The sequence below is a fragment of the Haliaeetus leucocephalus genome, unplaced genomic scaffold (genome assembly GCF_000737465.1).
Source record: "Haliaeetus leucocephalus isolate CR32 unplaced genomic scaffold, Haliaeetus_leucocephalus-4.0 Scaffold932, whole genome shotgun sequence".
Lineage (NCBI taxonomy): Eukaryota > Metazoa > Chordata > Aves > Accipitriformes > Accipitridae > Haliaeetus > Haliaeetus leucocephalus.
In genome coordinates, this window is record NW_010973368.1 from 1,099,421 (window position 1) to 1,106,500 (window position 7,080).

Here is a 7,080-nt window from a genome sequence, read left to right on the forward strand (position 1 = left end):
CGGGGGTCCCGCGCCGCGGGGTCTCCGCGCGGGCGACGGCGCCCGTAGGGCGAAGCCGCTCATTAGGGGCGGCCTCGGGGCGGGCCGAGCGCCCTCGCCTGTAGATAAGGCGGGTGGTTAAAGCTTAACCCGAGCAGGCCGGCCGAGGAGGCGAGCGTCGGCGGGAGGGGATGTTCGAGGGAAAGCCCTGGCAGTTGGGCCGGGCCGTCTCCCAGGGGGTGCGCGGGAGGCCGAAAGCCGCCGCTCCCCGGGCGGGCTGCCCGCCCGAGGAGGAAGGCTCGGGGTGGCGGCCGCTGCGGAACGGCCACGCAGCCCGTCACCTCCTCTGCGCGTCGGGCGCGTGTCTCCGCGTGGCGGGTCCGGAACCTCGGCGGCCGGCCCCAGCGCAACAGTCGTGCGCCAGTGGCCCACCACGAAGTAGGTCACCCCCTGCCCGAGGGAGGCCCGCGGCCCTCTGCACCTTTTAGGCCTTTGCCGAAATTGGGTAGGAAGCGTCTTCTGGCTCCAAGCCGCGTGGAAGCTTTGAAGCGTGTGGGTTACAGGCTGCCCTTTGGTTGACGGTGAAGAGGCGCCACTCGGTTCGTCGTCGTAAGCTGCGCCGTTCCTCGTACAGCAGCGGGATCACGTCCAGCGCTCAGCATCGGTGCGTGGCGTACGTAAAACCTCTCAGAAATTCAGAGGTCCTTCTGCCGAGAGTCATAAAATGCAGTCGGTTCCAGAGGGGCGTCAAACAACAAAATGCTGCTGGGAGTAACTTGGACTTTGTTTCTTTAGTTAGACCAGAATTAATCTATATAAGTAGTCTTTCATATTTCCCTGGTGTGTAGACCTTGTGCATGTGACCATCCTTTTTTGTGGAATTCAGTCTGTCCCTTCTGTCACTTTGTAAACTCTCAGTTCCTAAGGATTTAGGGAAGGATAAAAGCCCCTGTAAATTGTTACTGTTTCACAATGTTAGGCAATGCAGGAGGGAACTTGCCTGACTCCTCTTCTTTATAACACAGTCTACTCCTAAATCCTGCTCTTAGATGTATCGTGAGCTTTGCATGCAGACCAGACCATGAACTAGTTTAACTACAGTTATTTTGGCATCTGTTTAGCTGCTGTGCTGTGAACTGTCAGGTGGACACGCTGAGAAACAAGGTGTAAACCTTGTATTAGCACGTTAACACAGAGTTTTAAAGGTATTTAGTTAAGTAGGCGTAAAAAGTGATCTAGATGAGCCAGCACAAGCTTTGTGCATAGACTAGTTTTAGCATTATTTGGAATTAAGTTCCTTTTGTCTGGAGTTTGCCTGTGTAGGAACTCTGCTTAATTCTGTATCAGATGACTGGTGTGAGTATATACTTGTCCCACCAAAGGGAGATTTGCCTTGAAGTATCTGAAATTTGTGACATAGTATGCTTTCCTCCTGTAGTAGTAAAGCTAAAAATCCAGCTCTATCAGCTGACTTACACGCTGTTTTCTTTACACTTAAATGTAATTTATTAATTCCTTTGACAGTCAATAGCCATGTATTTCAAGACATAATTATTTTCCCCTATACAGGTATGTTCCAAAGCCTTTGCAAAAGGTCTGTGAGAGGAAAAGCTCATTAGTGTGCTTGAACTTCTAAAGAAATGAAAGGTAGAGTGAGCAGTAAGATGAAAAAGCATCCAGAAGGAGGGAATGTTACCCCGTAAGTTCAATCATACTAAAATTACTCTTCAGTTCATTCTGGAAACCTGATTATTTCTTCGTAATAAATGTAATATGGATGAACATGATCTGCAGTTTTTCTAAAGGAGTAAGTGAAAATACACACACACACACACACGCCTTGTGAGCAGGATCGTTGAAGATTCAGTAGTGTTCAGTATGTCAAAGCACTTGAGCAGCTGTAAGGTCAGAACCCAAAGGCCTACAAGCAAGGATGCAGCACCTGGGAGGGCGATTAAGGTAAAGTGAAAAATGCTTACATGGGTCCTATTGTGGTTGCTATTTAAATAATCCTATCTGAACTTAATCATTGTGCTAAAACAATAATTAAGTCTTGCAGGTTACTTGCACTTGTACAACTTGAAAACAAAATCTATCAGTTGAGCCAGGTCCTTGGCTCTGCTCCAATACTTCAGACAGGTCTAGAGCCAGCTTAACTGCCCCAGCCATAACTATTTTCACTTCTCCAGGAACAGCTCTGCAGGGTATAGACCCACTGAGGCAGCCTACACTTCCCTACTTCTGAACTCTGACTCCCTGAACATACACAAAGAAACAAATGGCATGGGCAGCATGTACCTGCTCTGCAGTGCCTCTCTGCCTCAGGAACACTCCCCCTGGGCTAGGAGCAGCTGATTAATTCTTTAGACAACTAAACAAACCCCAGGATAGGTAAACAAAATGTTTCCTGTTTTTTTTCTTTTTTTTTCCCTTTTTTTTTTTTTTTTTTTAACTCTTCATCTTTGGCAATAGGATAGAATCAGCATTGAGAAACTATTATTTTTTAATGTCAACTGATAGGGTTTGGGCATGTTTGCTTTTCCTTAGTCTCTAGTGAATCATCCAAGGTATCATTTTAGAGTTCCTGTTGCTTGTTTTATGCAAACAGGGTCTTAAGCTTCTGTCTGGTGAGGAAATAATGAGAATTTGTGGAGTAATAAAAAAGAGTCAACATTTTACAATGTTGCAAACTGTTAATAATCAACATCAAAAGGCTTTAATCTGTTGACAGTCATATACTTGATTTATACAGCTGGCTGCCCTACTGGCTCTTCTTTCAGGCTAACTGGAGGGTGCCCTGGGACATGTGCCTTTGTACAGTGATAACTGGAAATGTTGAGGTAGTAGCTATCCAAAGCAATAGGTTGAATCTGAAAGCCTGAGCAAGAAGTAGCCCAGGCAGTATGTGTGATTTTGCCAGGCTGATGTGAGTGAATTACGAGCAAAGGCACTGCCTCCAGGAGAAAAAAACCAAACCAAAAAAACCAACCCCAAACCAAAACAGAACAAAACCCCAACCCTCTGTCTAGCAGTTGCCCAGAGCAAGGGGACGGAAATTTTGTTTTTGTGTTCCTGTTGCCTAGAGTCATGTAAAACCTTTGCCCTTTTACAACTAGCTACAAATCCTGGGGCTGGCTGCATATTACACTGTGTGAGAAGGAAGAAGAAAGAAAAGAGAGAGAAAGAGCGCTTTGGGGCGCTGAATGGGCCTGAGGGCCAAGCACAGCATTTGGAAAGAAGAAATTGCTTACTGTCTGTTTATTTACAAAGACTTTAGAGGAAGGGCTAGAGCTGGTACTGCCCCTTTGTCCTCCTGACAGGTGCACTAATTCAAAGATTCCAATAATAACTTCTAGAGCCAGGAAGAAAATGTTATTTTCCCCTTTTATGACAATCAGATGTTTAGTGGGAGGAGCATTCAATGTGCATCTAAGAGATAGGTGATGCCAGTTACGAGGAAAAGAGGACTTCACACCCTCAAACTAAACTAGTTTGGTTGCCAGTACAGTAAGCAGCCTAAACAGTGCAAAGATAGGTTCATAGTCATTTAAAGTGTAGTAGGTAACACATACAAAACCTTATCTAGAGACACCATAAACTTGCAGGGCTTGCTTAGCAAAATGAAATAACGGCTAAGGTTCTTCAAACGTGGGCTAGTCTCTTTCCAGGTTTGACCGAGAAGGGAATGGAACAAGGACACCAGAGAAAGATGCTGATTTCAGCCCATTTAAAGCAGCTTCACTGGCATAAGTGATTATCATGTCCTGTCCTCTCTTTCTGCAGGTGCATGAAACCCTGTTTCAAAGGATTTTCATCAGCACCATATTTTGGAAGGTCAGGCAGCGACAGCAATGAACACGTGACAGCCAAAAAATTAAAAGGCAACACAGCTACCTGTTTGAAAGTAGCCTTTTCATCATTTCAGCACTCACTCACCTTCTCCCAATTTGCTTCATCTGCTTATCACTTCATGTGAACTTTGTCTCATGAAAAGATAAGAAAAAGATTATGCATCAAAAGATTCCGCTGACTCCTTATTCTGATGCTCTGCAAGGAAAGCGGTATATAAATGTTATCTGTACAAGGTGAATTTCCCCTTGCTTTTCACTGCCTGATTTCAAAAATATTAGATTTATAACACTTCTGTTGATGTTGCCCTTTTCAGCTTGTTGGGGTTTTTTTAATATCTTTGAACATGTTACAGTTTCCTAGAATTTCTAGTTCCAGAATAACCTAGATCATTAGGAAAAATAAATTGCTAGTGTTACTTTAAGTGTGTCCTTACCAATCAGAAACATGGCTCAGCATTGGACTGTCATATCCAGTTTTACAGCAGCAATGTACATCAAAAGTTAGCTTGCTCTGATGTTGTAAAAAGTTTTTGGGAGAGAAAGAAGTCACAGTTCCTTGGGATATTTATAGTATTTAAGAATGCTTTTAAGTAACTTGCAATGGCAGATGCCATTGGGTATTCTGTCATAAGTGGTTTTCTTATTCATAACAAGTAATGCATATTATGGTATGTTTCAAGCTAGGCCCACATTAAACTTTGTAGAAAAAAAAAAAGACCACGTCTGTGTTACTCTATGAATTCCATTTGGATTTAGTTAATGCCATGTTGCATTTTGATTTTTGTTTTGAATACAGCTCTTAAGTGGGGTTTTTAGCCATCGCTTTGGTAGTGTAACACATGACGGACTTCAGTGGATTATGTTTAAAGCTCCAACACAGGTATCAATGGCACACACTGAATGGTGTTACCATGGGGTAGAAAATGGACTTGTTACAACAGGACTGACCTTTGAATGGCTTGGGCAAGAGGCCCGCGGAGTGAGATTCCTGCTCTTCTAAGTGCTGGCCCCTTTCTCCCTTTCACAGGAGGCTACCTCTTCCCACCTCTACTATGCAGCCTCTCAGGAGGGCATTCCCTTCCCCCAGGTTACATGGTTGTGGATTGCTGCCCCAGCAAACAGGGAGATGGCTAGAGCACATCCTGGCTTGGGTTAGAGGAGCAAGAGGGACTTGGAGGACCACTGGGAACTCAGAAGGGCTGGGCTACCAGTTCTGGGATCTAAACAAGCTTCCACTGCTCCAGAAAGATCCCAGTTGTGGAGCTAAGAGTTGGCAATGCACTGGAAAGACAGAGTTAGGAATTATTGACCTGTAAGTGACAGGATCAATTCATAACACCGTAAGTCTTCCTAGAACAGGACCAGGCCACATTCTAACAAAAATTGCCACATTTGACCAGATTTAATGTTTCATTCAGGCCTTTCCAGGCTAGAAAGCCCCACTCCCTTGGAAATGGTGATAGGTTCTCACACTACATGTGTGAGGCTCCTAGCACTACTACAAGAGTTTTTACCTACTTTCAAACAACATATTTCTGTCCTGTATGCCCCAGTCCCATCTACTGTCTCTGGCCTTAGCTTTGTTTCCAGCCCTGATCCCTTCCAACTGTTGCTCTTAATCATCCAGTCATAAACATACCTTTTAATGCGTATGCTCAGCTGCCAGCTTGCTTTTCTTCTAGAATGGCTGTGGTTATTGATTATTCAAAGTTATACTGTAACTGGCACGTAACAAGTGATTTCACAGCTGTTTAAAAACTTACAAGAAAATAAAGTTGGAACTTCAGGGGCATGTAGATAAAAATATTTACAGTCATCGTTAAATAGGTTAAAAAGTAGGTCATTCTTTTATTTCTTCTCTTTCCTCTGCCGTTTAACATCATGTGCGAGGATTTTCCTTTTGTAAGTTACATAGCTGCCTTAATCAGCACTTCTCCCCCATCTTGTAAAAACCAAAGAAACTGGACTGGGAGCTTCTCGCATGTTCTCAATTGAGGCCTCTAATCCAAACTCCATCTTAAGCATTGTTAGTATGATCCTCACTGGGAAGATGTAGTTCTGCTGATTTCTGAGTGGTTTTTTTCCCTTGGTTTTTTCTTGGTTTTTTTTTGTTTGTTTGTTTTAATACTTTTATGTAGAACTAAGCAGATAAGTCTCTCCGTGGTGTGCCTCAACACGCTACTTGAGTCACTCTGGCTTTGTTGAAGGACTGAATTGACACCCGTCTTCATTTACAGCTCTATTCATAGCTGCCAAGTCCTGCCTACCACAATCATTCCACAGCCTCATAACTCAACAACCTGTCCCTTTTCCTGTCAACACAGCATTTCTCTAAAGAATGCTGTTGACCAAACAAATACCTGCAGAGAGGATGAGACTGCTATTGCATGTGTAGGTTTTTTAAAAAGTCAATCATCTGCTGAGGTGATGAGAATTCTGTACTATAAATACACAGATGTTTATAGTACATATATATGGCTTGCTTGTAGACAAAGCCAGCACTCAGGAGACTTCAGTATATAGAGAGAAATATACACAGAAGATGTTTAGTTCTGTCCTAGTGAATTACGTACCAGACACAGAGACTGGGGATTCTGAGGATTATTTTTGGAAAGTCGAGTGTTATTTCAGCCCCTCTTTAAGTGAAGCAGGGGCTGAAAGAAGAAAAGTCAGGTTCTGGTGGCAAAGGAAAGCTTTATATTGCTGCTAGCCTACAGTTTTCAGTTATTGCCTTTAATTATTCTTGAATTGTATCATATTAGGCATGGTTTATTCAGGTGTTTCTCAAGGGCAACGAGTGTTTTGTTTCAGCAAAGCGTAAGGGTTACCGAAAGAGTGACTCCCAGCAAGTAATAATTCAGTACAGAAATGTAGATTTCGTTCAGAGGAAACTATTTTTAAGATGTGTCATCACCAACAGAACAGACTTTGGTTGGTATAAGCTAGTTATTAATGGCTTTCTGATGTTAGGCACGGTATAGGTCTGAATGTGATTAATTTAGCAGGAATTCTGCCACTCTTCGGTGACAATGACGTTGAGTCCTGAACTGAAAAATAGAAACATCTTAGCAAGAGAGTAGCTATTCTGAATAATTCAACTAAAATATTAGGAAATTTCAGGGTAAATGGGAAGAGTAGACCTCAGCATGAGTGATCAAAAAGAACTACAGTTGTTAAGATCTAATTATTATGCAAAGGCTGAGAAGCTTAAAAAATCCCCAGTGTTGCAGTTTACCATTATCAGCTTTTT